The 20,186-nt window shown below is 35.8% G+C and overlaps 1 protein-coding gene across 2 annotated transcripts in view; it reads right to left on the bottom strand.

Moving 5' to 3' along the window:
- The window catches only part of stai (stathmin), a 62,154-nt gene that overhangs the window by 15,396 nt on the left and 26,572 nt on the right, over window positions 1-20,186 (bottom strand). The gene's annotated exons all lie outside the window — the stretch shown is intronic.

The raw sequence follows: 20,186 nt of genomic DNA, 5'->3' as shown, positions 1-20,186 counted from the left end.
ACTCTCATCACATCAGTAAATGGGATTGATATTGTTGTGAACCAAGATATAATGCTATGAAAAAATATATCACATAGAAAGTCATTGTTCTTTTTGTTTTACCATTAGCCCACTTCAATATATCTGCTCTTCAAGACATTATTGATTGGTTTCACCTCAGATTTCTTTGGTTTTTTAATTTTCTCTTTCGCCTTTCATTCATCATCATCATATAACGGGGGTCCTACGGCGATTGCCGCTTCCCGCATTTCAGCCTCCATCTTTTCCTATCTCTCCAATCTCCCTCTTCTAAGCCTCTAGATTGCATTGTTTTTGTAATTTCTCTTCTCCAGGAATTTGGTGGTCTTCCCCTTTTCCTTCTTTCTGGCGGAACATACATAAAGGCTTTCTTTGGCCACCGCTCCTCCTCCATTCTCATCACGTGACCATACCATTGTAATTGCCTTCCTTGTATTCTATCTGAAAGAGTATCTCTAATTCCTGCACGGTTTCGTATTTCCTCATTCCTGATTCTTTCCATTCTCGATACTCGACATGACCTTCTAAGATAATCCATTTCCACAACGTCTACTTTATCTCGTTCATTCTTTGTCATCGTCCAACATTCGGCACCATATGTGGTAATTGGTTCTACAATTGCTCTGTATACGCGAAGTTTGGTATGCATCTTTATTTTATTAGACCACAGTAATGAATTCAGTATTCGGATGCATTTTTTCCCTTGGGTTATTCGGTTTTGTACATCTATCTTAACTCTGCCATCTGCTGATAAGATGCTTCCTAGATATTTATACTGGTTGCAGCCTTTTATGACTGCGTTTTCAAGCCTCAGATCTGTGGTATTTCCTCCAATTTTTAAATATTCTGTTTTGCTTATGTTTACAGTAAGCCCCCATTTGGCATATTCCTCAAATAATTTTCGATTCATATAATTTATATCTTCCTCATCGGTTGCAACCACCACCTGATCATCTGCAAACAACAATGTATACAGAGTTTCTTGTCCCACTTCGATGCCCATAAATCTACATTTATTTCTCCAATTCCTCAATGCTTCTTGGACGTATATTTTAAAGAGTGTCGGTGACAAACAGCATCCTTGCTTTAGGCCTTTAGTGACTTTAAATTCATTTGAGGTTCTGGTTCCAATTTTTACACAACTAACTGCATTTTCGTACAATTTATATATCGCTCGGATATACGTCGAATCCAATCCGGACCTTTTGAGGACCTCAAACATTTTCTTTAACGGGACACTATCATATGCTTTCTCAAGGTCTATAAATACCAAATGGGTCTCTCTACTTCTTTCGACACGCTTTTCAATTATTTGTCGTAGGATAAATATATTATCAAGGCAGGATCTCCCGGTACGAAAGCCGCTTTGTTCTTCAATATCTTGTATCTGTTTTTCAATATATCTGCTCTTCAAGACATTATTGATTGGTTTCACCTCAGATTTCTTTATTTTTTTAATTTTCTCTTTCGCCTTTTATTACCAAGTTTTATTCGATAATCCCGTCTTGTTCATTCGTATCATAGTCGTACCGGGAACGTTGTTTTTAATTTTCTACAGTATATTAATGAGCGACCCCTAATTGCGATCCTGTGCTTGAAGAAGCCGATAATACTCTCTTCACTCGAATTTTCCATACACAGTTTCTGTTTTCGAGGTTTTTGCCCCGGTAACTTTCTGGAATTTCATGTTATCGCACGGATTCGGCCTTCGTCCTTCCGCTGGCTATATCTAGAACAGATGCTGTCATTATATAAGCCCGCTGCGGCGATCTTTGATTTAGTAATTTATGGCATTCGTAATTTAGTGATTTGTGAGTTAAAACAAAGATAATTAAATCACGATTACTTAATTTAATCTCTGCACCCACAGAGATTTGTAACAATATCTTAATGTTTCTACTATCTTCAAAATTTCTCACTCTCACTTAGACCAAATATGCAAAGAATTAAAGAAAACTAAGCACAACATTGAGATCAGAGATATGTTCAAACAAATAAAGCAGATAATATGCTACTTGCATCAAATTACAACGCTATTAAAGACGAGAACTAAACATTGCTCAATGCTAAATGTGATAGTAATACAGTAGTCTCTCTCTATAACGATTCCCTATATAATGATAATTCCTCTAAAACGATGAAAATAGTAAACGTTGGTTGGTTCGTCATAAGAACAATGTATTAATTCTTTCTCTATACCGATATCGTTCTCTCTTTATAGCGATAACTTTTTAGCGTTCAATAGTTGATGACAAATGTGTTATTGTGTTTAAAGTTCAGATTACCTGAGTTACGAATGGCAAGGTCATTGTCCAGCGGTTGTTTTGTTTTGCGCTTAAGGAATGCGGCCACCCATTCTACTCTTTCTTATCAGAGAATTAAGTGACTCACGTTTTTTGTTCGGGCGGCGTACCTAACTGTTATCACACAGATGTTGTCATCTATTGACGACTTTTCATTTCCAGTTTGAGTTGTGTCTGAGTGTGTGAACAGTCAACATGTTTTCGAAAAAGCGTAAAGTGCTCTCGGTGGAGGAAAAGTTATCGATAACTCGAGCGATAGAGAAAGGTGAAAAGCAATCGGATGTCGTTCGCCAGACGGAGCTGTCTCAGTCAACTGTGGCTACGATATGGAAGGACAGAAAAAAGTGGCTTAAAGCGGAGGTGGAGGGCGGTAGCAGGAAGAAGTTGCGGAAACCTCAGCACGAAGATTTAGAGCGCGATATGCTTCAGTGGTTCCAGCAGCAGCGTATGAACCATATTCCACTTTCTGGGCCTGTGGTCAGGACAAAAGCTGAGTTTTTTGCAGCTGAACTTGGAATTGAGAATTTCAGGCATCTGAAGGTTGGCTGAGCAAGTGGAAGCTGCGGCACAAGATCAACTACGGGCAAATCAGCGAAGAGGCTCGCGATATTAACCAAAACGTAACGGATGATTGGCTAGAAAACGTATGGCATGGACTGAAGGCACGATATGCGCCAGACGACATTTTCAATGCGGATGAGACTGGATTGTTTTTTAAAATGACACCAAACAGAACTTTAAAATTTAAATTGGAAAAGTGCGTTGGTGGAAAGCTCTCTAAGGAACGCATTACAGTTTTAGTGGCCGCTAACATGACAGGTTCGGTGAAGCGAAAATTGTTAGTGATAGGGAAGTCAAAAAACCCGCGTTGCTTTAAAAACATAAAAAATCTACCGGTTACCTATAAAGCAAACAAGAGTGCGTGGGTGACCTCGGAAATTTTTGAAGAAGCGATAAGAAAGTGGGATATCGAGCTTAAAGGGAAAAAAATTCTTTTGCTTGTAGACAATTGTCCTGCTCATCCTGTATTGCGCGACCTTCAAAACATCGAACTCTGTTTTCTGCCAGCAAACACAACGAGTGTCCTTCAGCCCATGGACCAAAGTATCATCAAGAGTTTGAAAAGCCATTACAGGAGAAGACTTTTGATGGAATTGGTTGATAATAATGGCGATCTTAAACTAAACATTTCTTAACGCCATCCTAATGATTAGTAAATCCTGGGACGAGGTGACGGGCAATGCAATAAAACATTCCTTCAAACACGCGGGATGGCTGGAAGATCAAGGATTGACTGATGATGAAGATGACCTGACATTAGATGTCTGGGCCAGACAGTTTGAACTTACTATCACCTACGGACTGGAAGAGCTAACAGATTTTGTAGAAGTTGATGAAAATGTAGCTACATCTGGACTTTCTAACGAGGACATCCTGCAAGCAGTTCGTGTAGAAGAAGAAGAAAACAGTGACTCGGAAGTGGAAGCAGAGCCCGAACCAGCTCCGACCCCTCAGCAGGCATTGGATGCAGCAAAAGTACTGCATCGATTCTTCATCCACCAGGAAGACGATATGAATGTTGTGGAAGATTCGATGCGTCTTCAGAACAAGGTCAGGTCAGTTCCGTGAAAATGGAAAAGAAGACAGACCAAGGTGACAGATTTTTTTGGTAATGTAGGCTAAATATATTTTATAGTAGCATATTATTTTTTTTATTGTAGGGTACACACGTTTTAATTGTACAGTCATTTTTTATACTGTATTGCTTATATTATTCGTTAATAAATCTATGTGTAATACAATGTTAATTTATTTATATTCGTTTTGATAATTTTTTTAAATTAAAATAGGTTATTTAGTACAGTATTATTATTATTACAGTACCGAATTTTGTCTCTCTCTGTATAACGATCTCTCCTTATAACGATGAAAATTACCGGTCCCTTGAATATCGTTATAGAGATAGAGGACTGTACTAAGAAAAATTGAAGATTGAGGAAAATAGAAGCAAAGCTTCCACAAAACAAAAACAACATTTGGTTAGAAGAAATCAAGAAGCAATGCTCCTTGGTATATTTCAAACAATTTGTCAATGTCTCTACTGCAAGAACTGGGCTTATATAAAATGACAGTTCTGTCTCATTACTCTCGTTGAAGTGACTGATTACTTAGTGATATTCCAGTGTGTAGGACTTAAGAACGGTAAAGAGAGAGAGAACCGAACTAATGGAGAGTCTTTACGGAGACATTGTTGCCAGTCAGTAGGAAGAATTTTTGTCCATGAATGTGAGTATTTCAGAATTTATAACCACAGACAACTACACCAAGGATATCAATCGTCAACAATCCCCATAAATAGAAAAAAAACTTAGGATCTAGTTTCACAAATAAGTGAGGTCGGAAATAGGTAAGGGGAAGAAATAAAAGATTTCTTTCTTATATTTCTACAGGTTTATTTCGTTTTAGTTCTTATAATATTATTTATTATGCAGATTGTAAATTATCCTCAGTTGTCTAATTTCAACTGACTACTTAACATATTCATACCTTTTGTTTCTTTCTTTGTTTAAATTATAATGCAAATTTGTTTTATCAGTTCTATTTAATTTAATGATTGTGACAGGACAGGTAAAAAAGCTTTTGAATATTATTTTTGTATTAACAATGGCATTACTCATAGTTTCAACTGTTTATCATTGCAGTAAATTAAAAAGTTTTGCTGATTCGGCACGTTTATTATGATTTTTATCTCGGTTGGTTTATCGTTTTGTCAATGGACTGTTATAATATTTTGAAAGACTGCCGCCTCCGATAAAAATTGTAAAAATTCTACTTAATCATAGCGACATAGATATGCGCAATCTATAAAGTTTCAAGTTTCGTATTAATTTCACATACTTCCTGTAGGAAAGTATGTCGGGTTTTTATATCTTTGGTACCGGTTAATATTTCTTCCTTATTCCATTTCTTCGATAAAGTCTATATTATCAACTGGGTAATAGATCTAAGCATCTTTTAATCGTTCTGCATTATCACTATGTAACGAGAGCATTGATTCCTTTTCATTTCCCAGAATTTTCGCTGTTGGTTTATTTGGGTTCAGCTTGTCGATATACTCTTCCCATTTATTGCTTCTATATGCCATAGATCTTTGTTTTACTTCACGGCTTAACCTACTATAACTAAAACTGTTTGTCTTCTTATATATAACTATATATAACTAAAACAGTAATAGGTGGTAGTTTTTAAAATCTGTTTAGCACGATTAAGTCATGTTCAGCTTCAAATATACTCATTGTTTCTCCTCGTTGATTTCTTTTTCTTTATCCATAAGTACCAATATGTTGCTCTTTTTTTTCCGTTACCTATTTTAGCATTGAAATCTCCCATGACTATAAGAAGTTCATGTCTCTGTATATCCCTTATAAGGTTGCTTATTTGTTTGTAAAATTCTGATATTTCCTCATCACTGTGATCTGCTGTGGGTGCATAGACTTGTATAATGTTAGTGTTCATCGGTGACGTATTTATTTGTAACAAGAGGATTCTATCGTTCACTGGTAATAGCAACACATTTTTGGTATGAGCCGTATTGTTTTACCATGGTTGCTAGATGATACAAAAAATTCAAAAGCTTTAGAACGTACTCAAAAAATAAGGAAAAAAGGATAAGTGGTAGTAACGGTGATAAACCAGTGAAATGGTTTGCTTTCGATGCAATATCAATTTTTATTTGATATTCTGGAAAAGAAAAGTTATTAAAAAACTTATTTCTAGACTTATTTTATCTAAAGTTTCACACCTGTTTAAGTAAGGTCGAATCCACAATATTTTTTTTTAATTTAATGATTTTGGTTACATGGTTACCCGATTGTATTGCCTCGTAAACGAACAACTTTACGAAGCGTGCTGTGGCTAACAATGTTGCTGAGATACAAATATGTATATTGCCGAGTCATCTGCTGCATTCAACATTGTCATAAATGGCTGGGCCATTGTTGAAAGTATTGGAGCCACATATTGCAGTAAAAATATTGCTCGTTTGGAAGCACCATTATACAGACTACGGTAATAGTGTGTCGATATACAATACATCCTTTATAATCGAAGATAATAAGGAAAAAATATTATGGCGAACCTTGTATAACAAATTTTCGTGAAGTATCGGTTCAATATTTATGTAAAAAATATTTTTGTGGCGTCCTTCACCTTGTTGTGAGTACCTTAAAAATATTTATAGAACTTTTACGCAACTCCAACGAGTGGTTAATAATTGAAGAGGTAATAAAAAGGGGCGGTTTCATGTAACTTTGATGAGGTTAAATGTCGCCTGTTGGGGAACCGATCATGTAGAGAGCGGGGGTTGTTAAAACAAGAGACCGTCGGGGAGTTGTTTCGCTTTGATGAGTTTAACAGCAGTTTAACTATTGTAAAATGAGGATGGAGAGATTAAAGGAGATGACTGTGTAATGGTTTTATTGTGTTGTTTATTGAAGATGATGGACCCATTCAATGGAGAATCCTTGCTCGAAAATAAAATCAGTTAACTTAAACTGTAACAGTTTTACAAAATATTCTCTACTATTCCTGACTCTTAAGACTAATTTTTAATATATACCGGGAGTCTCATCTAACCGACGACAAGACGAATCTCCAATTGGCAGATGGCTCAGAATGCCAATAGGTCGCAGCGTGCAAAACTGCTCTTTTTGCGTTTATATACTTACGTACCTGCCTTTTGCTCAATAATATCTGACAATCGTCATCTCGTGAGCATCTCGTGGTGCATTCGAGCAATAAGTAAATAATTAAAGTAGCCTAGTAAAGCTGTTGAAGAAGGGCCTAGTATATCTTGTGGTATTGGATATTTTCTGCTTATAATTCCTAACGATTCTTCTATTGAAATATTTGTGAATAGTGAAATCACAACGAAGCTTATTAATAAGTGACAGGCTCAATGGTCAAGTCCTTTATACGCTCGTAATTAATGTAAGAATCGATTGTAGCTAGTTAGCTAGAAATTTTGAAATGGGTGTACTCGTAATGGTGATCCCATAGCACTAATATTCGTCGTAATAGCAATCATGCCTTGTAATCTTGAGTAGTATGTATGTATGGATCTTGACAGCTTTTCAAATGGAATGGAACTGTCGTTTCTTCTTGATGTTTGAGGCTTAAATTTTGTTGTTTTTTCTAGATATATTGTTGGGTATGATATAGTATGTTTCAATGTTAATTACAACAATAGTGTTGCCCTTGTCGGGCTGGGAGCTCGACTTCTTAGTTTTTCTACAAGGATTCGCTTTCGTCGTGCGGTAAACTACTTTTCAGCGGTGTGGTAGTTATTCAATTTGTCGTTTATGCTGGTTTATTAGTAATGATATTCTCTACTTTTCTAATATTTACGACGTAAATCGAAAATTGCGTGAGCAAAATTGTGTGATGTTTGTCGATGAGCAGGTCTAGCCTGGTATCATGAATAGCTTCTCTAATAAGTGCTGGGACTTAAAGAGATGCACGCGGATCATCTCGTCCTTAACTACGGCGACTTTTGCTGCACTTTTATTATTATCGTTTGACGAATTGTGTTCCTTTCGCCGTTTATTTTTATATATTCGGCGTCTCAATTCACCAAAGTCGTAGCAAAGCTGTTGATGAAATTTGTAAATCTTTTACACATTTCGTACAGCTCAAAAAGACAGGAAACGACAGTCGTTTTCTTTTAAAGCTACCAAAATATGTGGCGCTTTTTACAGCTTACGTGTTTGAGTTTGTATCTACCCGACTGACTGAAGACGTAGGGCATAAAGAAATAACGTTATAACGGTCTATTGATACTAATCCATACACGGAAAGTTTGACGAACTGTGTTTCTTTCTTTCGCCTTTTTTTTATATATTCGAGTCTTAATTTATATATATATATATATATATATATATATATATATATATATATATATATATATATATATATATATATATATACGCCACCACTGTCCTGAATTCCCGTAGGTGTCTAAAGTAATTGTAGAAAGCTCAAACGACGAGTACATAGCTCTATTCGACCCGTTTTAATTCCTTTGTACCAAGCGCCTTTAAAAAAAAGATACAAACAAAAGAAAATATTCATTACAGACCAATTTCCTTCATCAGCAGTCTGGCTTAATAAGGTCGTCGTTGTCAAAGCAAAAGTTCTTTTATGGGGAAACCTCGTTGACTTCACCCTTGCGGCATCATCAGCGCAATAACACGAGAGCAGTTACCGAGGAAAAGGCGCATAAAGAAAACCGACTCGAGTGGTGCAAACAGTGCTTGTTTGCGGCCCTAAATTATCCACAATCGATCTCTTTTCATAGACGTGTACGAGGGATATTTTTAGCAATCAAAATAGCCTAGATCTTGTAATACACAGTTAAATATACTACTGAATGCTACGTTACTCGTGGCAGGTACAGAGTATCATCAAAATCTAGTTTCTTTTCTCTTTATTCCAGAGATTAAACAAACACACTTTTACACTTATTTTTGCCTGAGTGATATTAAACTTTCTAGATGTAATCATAGTCGTCTTAAGAATCATAATAAAACGATCATTAGAAATTTCCTAATTATCGATTCGAGTCATCCGAGTCATCTGAGTCATAAACTGACTCAGATAATTTTGACCCATGAAAGGACAGTTGAAAGTCGCGAAATGGAAACAGGGACATCCTATGCGACAAAGTTCGAGGGGGTGTCAGTTGAGTTCAGTTCGATTCGAGCATTGGCCTGAGATCGACGATCATTTTCGCAATAGCCGCACTTCAGAAAGTTTAACCTAGTCGGACTATGGTGCCAATTCTGATCACCGACAAGTTATCTTTAGTTTTTTTTTGCATATAGTGTGTATTAGCCACATCGCTATAGCAAGTTATCGACGTCCAAAATACGGAGTTGTAATTGTTTTTAAATAGACCTGTTAAAAAGTTCTTTGCGAAATTTTCATTTGTCCCAGATTTTCTGATTGGCCCTTCAAAAAAATACAGAAAGGTAAAGCTATTTCCCCAAGGACAAAAACCAGCGGTCTATGACTGGTGCGCGAAACAAGGGTATCATGACGAGGTGTAAGAGCAAACACGCCTGCATCTTCGTACACAGTTTGTAAAAGTATTAATATAAAACTCGGAATGAACAACAAAATGTTCTGAATAGTAACAACTTACAAAGTTCCATTATTTTTGTATATTACTCGTAAGGTTACATTAAGACTTCGTACACCCCATCGCTCCTGCTCCGTTGTAAAGTTGTAAAGCATAAAAGGTTTACGAACAATCAAAAAATGTGCCAACAAGGTGTGAAAGAAGGCGATGAAAATGGGCGAAAAGGACGATAATTTATATATGTTGTGGCCTTTTTATTTTCCACACTGTACAATGTTGTAACTTGCGTCTTACAAATCTTCGAAAGAGAAACACTTAAAACTTCAAACGAGAAGGTTTACTCTAAATATTTATTTACACAGCCCAAATTACCTTTGCCGATACAAGCAGATCTTTGGCAGTTTTAGTGCTTTTTTGAGAAATCTATGACTTGATATAAATTCATAAAAATCAGAGAGGAAATGACACCAGATATATAAGTTATGGAAGAATATATTAAAAGACACCTTTTCCTAGTGCTATCAAAACCAAAGTATGTTTGAACCTCAATGATAAAATTGTGGATAGAAAATTTAGGACTGCTAAGAAAAAACCCTCTCAAACAAGCAAAATTCATCGATGTGTCTGACATATTTTGTATTGCAATACTGTGCTTTCCTTACACATGGTACGTCCATAACCAATTTCACTGGTTGGGAATATTCCAACATCTCTAGAAATGACGTCATAGTAACAGAGCGTAAAAAGAAAGAACTTCCAGATCCCTGATGTCGTATAATCTTGAGAAAACAGTTTGAAGAATGATGGGAAAACACATAACCAACCACATATCCACACCGTACTTGAATCTGATCAAATGGTTCCAAGTTTTGATTTGAATCAAACAAAGGTACATTTGGGTACACCTAAACAAAGCGTAGTTAAAGACTGTTTCCTCTGAATGCCAATCGAGCATATTCAATATGATTTAATTTAATGATTTCCTTGAAGCATGAACTGGAAACTTAGTCTAAACATTAAGTTTCAATATATAATAATTCCTTGGAACAAGAATATAACGAAGGGAACAAGAACAATTTTGATATTAATAAAACTAATAAAAAAGAAAGCCATTCTAGGGTTGCAAAACGGCAATTATCAGGGAGAAACGTACATAAGATGAATGAAACAACTAAATGATATATAAAAATCTAGTAGTGAGAGTAAATCAAAACGGTGATCCCCAGGAGATTGTATCGAACTGGTATCGAGCTGTAACGATAGTCTGAAAAGACCCTAACACCTCCTCTTGAGAACACTTCATACGAACACCGTACTCCACGTAATAAATTCCTCTGTCTCATTTATGTTACTTTTGTTGTTTTTCAATCGATCTAAATATAGCATGAATCTTTTATCCGGCAATTTATTGTAATCTCGAAATCCAAAGTTAGTTTTCCGCCAAAAGGCACGCAACTCTTGGGCGATTATTTTTTTTGTGGCCAGGAGATAATGAACGATGTCGGTACAAGGTCAGAGTTGGAATCAATAAATAACAAATGTATATTATTTGAGCAAGGTCTCGAAATTTATTCCATTATTTGCTTGATTTTTATGACCTAAAAAGAGTATTCGGGTGACAAAAAGAATTTTTTTTTATATTAAGTTGATTATATTAATGAATTGATGTCGTATTTAGGTATAAAATAAAAAGTGTCCACCTACACACGACCCGACTGAACCATCCAACTGTCGTGACCGACAACGTTGAGCCCGACGTCGGACGGTTGGTATGTGTGTGTGTGTAGGCTTGTTTATCTAAAAAAATAGTTGTGACACTGTCACTAATAACACATGCTAGTAAAATCTTGTTGCATATCATCAAAAACAGATTAAAAACCTATCTACATTACCAAACACTTCAGGAACAAGTGGGATTTGTAAAGGGTAAAGGTACAGGGGAACAAATCCTGAACCTGAGACAACTCATTGAAAAGTCTAGAGAATTTCAAGTACCTATGATTATATGCTTCGTTGACTACCAAAAGGCATATGATTGTGTAAGCTGGATAAATCTGTGGTCCATTTTAATAGAAATGGGCATACCAATGCACCTGGTGACACTTATTAAAAATCTGTACCAGTACAATATAGCAACAGTACGACTACAAGAAGTTCTCAAACCAATTCAAGACCCAGAGAGGTGTCAGACAAGGATGCGTGTTGTCAAAAAATTGATGGCTGTCCACAATATGTCTGCAATTTTTCGGTCAGAGGTGACCACAGTTTGGAGAGGTTAATTGTTTCTGGAAACGTTCCGGGAAGAAGATCAAGAGGACGATTACCAACTAGATGGTCCGAACAAATTAAGAATTCAGGTGGAAACTCATTCAGCGAAGCTCTCAGAGCAGCTGAAGATAGAGACCAATGGAGAAATATTCTGCACCTCGCCACAGCCTAACTATGGGTTCTAATACCAAATCGACATACCGGCGACCTGTTAAACTTTGCCGTAAGAGACGCATAAGTGTTTTTCCTCCCATCATAATACCTCCCCAAAACTTTACAGTTCCTCCTTTATATTTTGGAACGGATCTGACAGTTTGCAGTCTAGCTTGTCTGCCTCGACCTCTTAAAATCCGAATCCGACGGTCATCTGATTTCAGGCCAATTCTGGTTTCATCTGAAAAAAGGACATTTTGCCAATCTTCATTTGTCCAGTTCTGGTGTTCCAGACACCAATTCAGCCGATCAATTTTGTTCTGTCTGGATAACTCAGGAACCCTCAACTGCCTCCTGCTAAATAAATTTTTTTCGTACTGTTTCAACTGAAATGTCAATACTTGTAGTCTGCAAATGTTGCCTTTGGAGCTCCGGATGAGAAGAGGTTGGATTTCTTCTAGCTATTTGACCTAAAAACCGGTCTTGTCGATCACTAGTTACTCTACGACGACTTTCTCTAGGCCTGTTCTTGAGTATACCCAATTCTAAAAATATTGCATGTTTTTGAAACAACGCTCTACGAGACGTGTGGCGTAGCTGAAATTTGCCTTTGTGACATTCCCTGCTCAACAAGAGCAACAATTCTTCCCACTGAACATCTGACAAACCTACGTAGGGCATATTACCTTTTTTGAACAGAAACTTAACTTTACTCTGACGACTCGGTTTTACAACTTGACACAAATAATAAAATTTTTCAATGTGTACTTGATCAAATTTTATCAATTGAAGCGTGTATTTTCATAACGTTGTAAGTGCCAATATGCCTCATTTGGTTTTTTTAAGTTAAATGAGTTGCAAGTGCCATGTTCCATCGCCTAAAATTTATTTCATGTCGATATGGCTAGCGACGGCGTGAAAAGTGGGGATAAAGTAGCGGTGCAAGTCATAACGTTGTAAGTATCGTAGTGCAATTCTGTTAAATGTAGAGTGGCAGTGGCGCATCAGTTACTAAATTATTTTTGTTTGGACGTGTTGGGTTGGGTTTAAACATAAGTATTTGGAACGAATATGGATAAAACTACAGAAAAACGGTCAAAAAAGAAAAGAAGAGTTGTTGATAGTTGGAAAAAAAATAAAACCAAGAAAATGAGAAACTCTGGCGAAGAATATGTTTCTCTAGTCAATAAAAAGACCGTTACAAAGAAAATGCCACCAGCTGATGTAAGTATGGTTTAAAGAGATACCTATCTAAATAGACGTTAAAACATAAATAATTTTTTTTGACGTGACAACGTCTTAAATTAGGTTGTGGCTCGGAGTTATTCATGAAAAAGTGTAACGCCCGCTCACGTCTGTTACAGTGAGTCACCGAACGAGAGAGGCCCGCCGGACCGGCGAATGCCTTGCGTCTCTCTCCCACTCAAACATGATGGGTCCGCTGCGCGCGTAGCACTAGAGAATTAGGCGCGTTGAATCGTCGTCCTATCCTCAACAAAATCACTCAAATAGAAATTAGTTAAGTTTAAGTTTACATGTACAATGTTTTAGTAAACAAAATATATTTCTATAGTTAAAATTTGTGCAATTCTTATTTTCATTCAATTCCTTGTTCCTATTGTGCAATTTAATAATATTCATATCAATAAATATTCTACCGAGAAAAAGACGTTGTCACGTAAAATATTCGCCCGTAAAACCGACTTTACAGGCAACCGATTTTTTTTGTTTAAATATATCTAAATAATCCAAAATTGTTTTAGGTAAAATGCAAGTGTCCACTAGCATGTAGATCCATAAGACTGGAATACCTTGTTGAGTTGTACAATCATTTCTATGAAATGGCTGATTATAGTAAGCAGCTAAGTTACCTACAAAGGTTTATTCATCCCCAATTAATCAAAAGGAGACGTCATGGTCAGTACGAACATCCCAGTGAAAGTAGGAGAAAGCACTCTTTCACCTACCATTTACTTTTGCCTGGAGGATCTGAAATAAGGGTTTGCCTCAAAACATTTTGTAGTACGTTTGCCGTAACTCCAAGAAGAGTGCAACTTTTAGGAGAAAAAATTCTTGATGGTAAAACGGATATGTCAGAAAAACGAGGAGGGGCTCAACAAAATATTTTCAAGACTGTCTGGACTAACAAGATTATAGAGCATATCGAAAGTTTTCCAAAAATTGAGAGCCACTACGCAAGGGCGAAAACCCCGGATAAGCTCTTCTTGTCACCGGATTTAAACGTAAGTAGAATGTACCGTGCATTTTTAGAGAAATATTGTGATTATCAGCCGCCTAACAAACCACCAGTAACTAGACAATGGTATAATGAAATTTTTATATCAAAATTTAACTTATCTTTTGCAAGGCCTAAAGTAGATACATGCTCCACATGTGATAGTTTGGCTGTTCAAATAAAATCAGGAGATAAAGCTGCTGTAACAGAACAGGAGCTTCACCATCGGAGAGCAGAGGCTGCTACAAAAGCAATGTCAACTGAGACCAAAAATGCATGTACAAGTAATTACTATGTTCTTTCCTTCGATATGCAGCAGCAAATGTACATTCCCCAATTAACTCACTCCGAAATGTACCATTCACAACAGCTTGCAGTGTGTAACTTAGGAATTCACGATTCCATCACAGGAAAGGGATTCATGTGTTTATGGACTGAGGACTTTGGGGGAAGGGGTGCCTTGGAAATTAGCTCCTGTTTATATACTTACCTTACTAAGGAAATTGGCAATCACGGAAAGAAAAAGCTTATTTTGTGGTCGGATAATTGTGGGGGTCAAAATAAAAATCAGTTCATGATCGCCATGTATTTGACCATACTAGCAAATAACGTTTTTGAGGAAATTATTCATAAATTTCCTGTAAAAGGACACACTTTCCTTAATTGCGACAGAGATTTCGCAATCATAGAAAAACGTAAAAAAGTGTGTAAGACTTATACATTAATGAATGTTGTTAACATCATTACTAGTGCGGCCCAGAAAAATCCATTCTCGTGCATGGTGGTTAAGGACTTTTATGATTTCAAAACCGTTGCCTGTGATAAACTGAACACAAAGAAGTTAGGAATTTCAACAGCTACGCAGTTTCGTCTTACAAGAGAGAAATTTGGTACGGTGATGGTGGCTAAAGGACATAGTGAGCTCGCTGGATGGAGTGAGACCAATGTACTCAAATCTGGAGTTACATTAGAAGACTTTAAAATCATAGACCTTCAAAAAAACTAGAACTCACTTTGGTATCCCAGAGAAAAAAAGAACAGATATTGAAAAAATGCTCCCTTATCTTCACGATGATGCCAAGAAGTATTTTAAAGAAAAATTAGGTCAACCAGGTCAAGTTTCTACTGTAGGAAACAACGGTTAAAAATCTGGCACTTAAAACGTTTTGACTTGCAAACCTGATGGCACTTACAACGTTTTGACCTTAGACAGATTTTTGAATTTTTTTTTAAAGTAAGCTTTGTTTATTGTTCCTTTGCGGTATGTTTGTATTATATAATACCTTTAAACTAATCCTTTTTCAGTATGTTACATTATAAGAAATAAACATGTTCGATAAAAAACTGTTTTTTACTCCTCCTGAAAAATTTATAATTTGGCACTTACTACGTTATTTCCAACAAAAACGCTTTATCTCTTATCTGCAAAAAAAGTTGTCATACATTTCTTATTATTAAAGAAATACTGGGGATTCCATATAAGTTTGGTTGTGTGTATATACACATATGTGTGAAATACACCTTGCTCCAACTGATCATGCAGGGAAAGATCCAAGGAAAGAGAAGCATAGGGAGGCGTAGAATGTCATGGCTGCGCAACCTGAGAGAGTGGTACGGATGTACATCAAATGAACTTTTCAGAGCAGCCGTCTGAATAGCTATGATGATTGCCGACCTCCGCCGCGGAGATGGCACTTGAAGAAGAATATACACATACATATATACTTCCAGAAAGTGACACCATTCTTCTTCAGGACATAATCGGGATGGCTAAAATTCTCAACAGCAGGATGAAGATAATCAGACATATTCATAAACTGAATGGGTAAAACAAAAGATACAAAATATGTCTTGGCACATGCCCACTCACTCACTTCGGCTATTGAAGTTAAAGTACCGTGGTCTAGTATGAAGGAAATTTATGCAGGAATTCTAGTAGATATCGACCCCATAGATTACTTTGAATTATTTGTGACTCCTGACATTATAACGAAGATACTGGAACAGACCAACTTGTATGCAACGCAATATCTCTTGTCCACAGATATTTCTGATCAATCACGACTACATGGTTGGCAACCAGTAACTGTCGAGGAAATACGTTCCTTCTTAGCACTTATTGGTTGGATGGGTTTTGTGAAGCTGCCTTCTATACGAGATTATTGGAAAAGCCATATATTATACAATATACCTTTAGCATGCACAGTGATGGCCTGAAATCGCTTTGAAATTACACTTTGCTGATAATGAAACTTCAAACAAAGAAGATAGATTGTATAAAGTTCGCGAAGTTATCGATATGTTTATCAGAAACTATCAGAAGGTTTATACCCCGGGAGAGAAACTTTGTGTTGATGTGTCTCTAGATGCTTGGAGAGGCAGGTTGCTCTTCCGGCAGTATATCCCAAACAAGGCCGCAAAGTATGGCATAAAAATATTTAAACTTTGCACTGAAAAAGGTTATACATGGAACCTTCTGGTTTATTGCGGCAAATCGAAAAACACTGAATCCGAAGTGTCAGAAAATACAGTTATGGTTTTAGCCAAAGATCTCTTGGAGGATGGTAGAACATTATATATTGACAGTTATTATACCAGTATACCTCTGGCTTATCGATTGAGGAAGAACAACACCCATTTGGTGGGGGGACGATTAGAGCAAATAGGAAATACATGCCACAACACGTGATGTGTGTCAAACTAAGACGAGGAGATTTCTCAGCCAAACCAACAGATGACGGGATTGTTGTTTTGAAATGGCGTGATAAGAGGGATGTTCGAATGTTGTCAACAAAGTCCTCGGCATTGAAAACGCTCCCTAATGAAAGTCGAACTATTCAGAAACCAATATGTATTTTTGACTATAACAATGGTAAGTCGTCCATTGATGTTAGTGATCAAAGGGCTACGTATTCCTCTGCATTACGGCGGTGCACGAAATGGTACAGAACACTTAGGTATGTTCAAAATTATTTGGGGGGCGAGTTTGGTCAATGCTCATTTTTGGTTTGGTCGTTTGGTCAAACAGGTTATAACTTGTTATAAATGCTTGTAAAATGTTCAACACGAAACGTCACTATTGTTGGCCCATCTGGAACCATAAAACAAGAAGTCCATCATCTAGTAACAAATATCCAAAATGGCAAGACAATCAGAGGGCGTTGTCTGGAAGAAATATGGAAGGAAAGGAGTAACAAATGCTTAGGGAAACATTGTGAAAGCATCTCAAGTAAACACCAAATGTTCTGTCTGACATTATGATTTGTAAAAAATGTTATAATGCAACGAACTAAATATCAAATAAATTTTTTCTAGTTTAATACATATATCTTTATTTTTATTTTAAGAATTCGTATATTTTTGTTCTTTCTTTCAGAATAAATATAATTTTAGTAGACACAACAGATCGAACACAACGAGCCATGTGTATCGTTTTCGGTACACAGCGTTGAGAACGCTGATTTGTGCACAAATAAAAATAAAAAAAATTGCAAAATATTTTAAATTGACCTGACTACACAAATGAGATAAAAATCTGTTTATAGGCCGTAAAAGAATGGCAACAAAACATTTCATTATCAACAAATTCAGATCATTAAATATGAATCACACTTTGAATAAATAACACCGTTAACACCAAATAATAGATACAATGAACCTTTGGCAACAAATTTATCTGAATTATGACGAATACACTTTTACAAAATAAATATTTGAGCAGGTAGAAAAGCAAAAATTATTGATATATTTCCACTGCAAAATAACCTTGGACTTGGAAGTCGTATGTTATTTTATTTGGGGATTTACACAAAAAGACATTAAATTAAACAAAATTCTGGCATTTATATACTTTTTCAATGTTTTTGTCATCTCCTTAGCACCTGATTACATTATTTTTCGTTTTATTACATCTAGAGAATGGTTTTTACGATAATTTGATGTTAACTGATAGCTGAATCCCCACTGTAAAAAGATTAATGCTCAATTCAATATGAAGAAACCTTATATTATAGGGTCAGAATTTTGGTGATTCAAGGGAAAATGTGAAAAGTGGTCTACTGAAAAATTTACCATATTGTCAAATTTGTTTCTTTGAACGCTACATTTTCCTTTCTGATAGTTAATTAAAATTGGTTGACATTTATATTTCCCTTACAATATTTTACAAGTTTAAAAATGGTTTAATATAATTTTTGTGTGAATAAAAGTAAAGAGCAATATCAACTTAGTTTGCTAAATCTTCTTTGTGAAATTGCCGTTCCCCCTTAAAATTTTTTAGCGAAGAAAGTCTTTTAACGGCTCTTCTTTTGGTTTTAGTCAAAATTAATTTCGATGGAACATAATTTGCGTACAATAAATGTTGCTTTTGTAAATGTTATCAATGGAATTTCACAGATAGTACAGATAGTCAAACTGATGAGCTCGTTAAACTAAAAGATGACCGTCTGAAACGGTATTTACCTAGATAGAATACAAAACAACATTTCCGATAATCCAAAACCTTTTTGGTCATACATTAAAAGCAAAAGAAATGGGTATAATTTACCATCTATAAACAGAATGGTCTATAATGAAAGGGTTGGCTTAAATGTCAAGGATTCTGCCAATATGTTTGCAGAATATTTCTCATCAATCCACTCGGATGAACAACTATTATAGATACATTACCTTCTTTTAGTTTTGACAGTTCAATTTGCTTGAATTCCATGACACTTACAGTAACCAAAGTCTATGATGCTATTGCAAGCTATAAAAATCGATTATGTGCGGGGCCGGATGGTATCCCGACTTATTTTCTAAAAAAATACTTATGGGTACTTACAAAACCAATTTTGTTTATTTTTAACAGATCCCTTGTACTGGTAGCTTTCCCAGTCCCTAAAAGCACAGCTTTTTAAAGCCGATTTTTAAATCAGGTGCAAGGAATGACATCAAACTATCAAGCTGTAATCAGTTATGTTGTCCAAGTTGTTTGATTGTTTGGTTAGTAAGAAATTGACATGGAGTTTTAGAGGAATTTTTTTCCTGAACAATTTGGCTTTATGAGAGGAAGATTAACAGATGGGAATTTAGTTTTGTATATCAATCATATATATGACAGCTTTGAAAAGCGATTCCAGGTTTACTCGATCTGTACTGATTTTTCCAAAGCATTTGATCGGGTAAACCATGAGGTTTTCTTACAAAAACTAAGAGCTTTGCACATCAATCAATAACAAACAGTGAGATGAAGATGAAAGTATTGGGATTTATTCAACGTACATCTGTAGCCTGGCTTTGTTCACATGTAGAAGAATTTATTGTGGTCTCGTTAGGCCCATTTTAGAGTATAAAGAAGTTGTATGGTCCCCATCATACAACTGTCACATTGAACAGATTGAAAGGGTCCAAAATAAATTTTTGAATATAACAGCTTTTAGGTGTGGATACCAGAAAAAGGAATATGACTATCAGTGGGTAAGAGACAGTATTGAAATTTATTTACCAACACTTAAGTCAAGGAGAACATTGTTAGATTTGTTTCCTGCACAATGTCATTAATGCTATTATAGATTGTCCTCAATTGTTATCACTCATTAGTCTTAAAGTACCCAGTAGAAACAACAGAGAATCAGAAATCTTTTCAGTGACATTTTACCACACTAATTATGGTATCAATCAACCAACTACACAATTGGTCAGGAGTGCTAAGAGTCAGGAGCCTGCCAAGACAAATATATATTTTTGACTCCAAAATTAGTTTATTTAAAAAATAACTGAGAAAAGAACAAAGAGGTATCTTATAATAAGTAATCTCTTTAACATGTTAATCTTAGTCTACCCTTGATAGCTGTATTAAAGTTTGTTATAGTTGATTATTCTGTTGTAGATATTCGATATTTTAAAAATTTATTATTTTTGGGCTAAAACTTTGTAAATGGATTCCATTAATAAATAAATAAAAAATATACTGCAAATGTTATTAATGGCTTCAACACAGACTAGTTATAGAAGTTTGAGCAATTGAAATGGAACAAAACAGCAGAAAAACTAGAAAAATAAAACTGAGAATCAATGATAGGATTTGAAT

This window comes from Diabrotica undecimpunctata, chromosome 1 (genome assembly GCF_040954645.1).
Source record: "Diabrotica undecimpunctata isolate CICGRU chromosome 1, icDiaUnde3, whole genome shotgun sequence".
Classification (NCBI taxonomy): Eukaryota; Metazoa; Arthropoda; class Insecta; order Coleoptera; family Chrysomelidae; genus Diabrotica; species Diabrotica undecimpunctata.
This window is presented reverse-complemented; position numbering and strand designations above follow the sequence as displayed.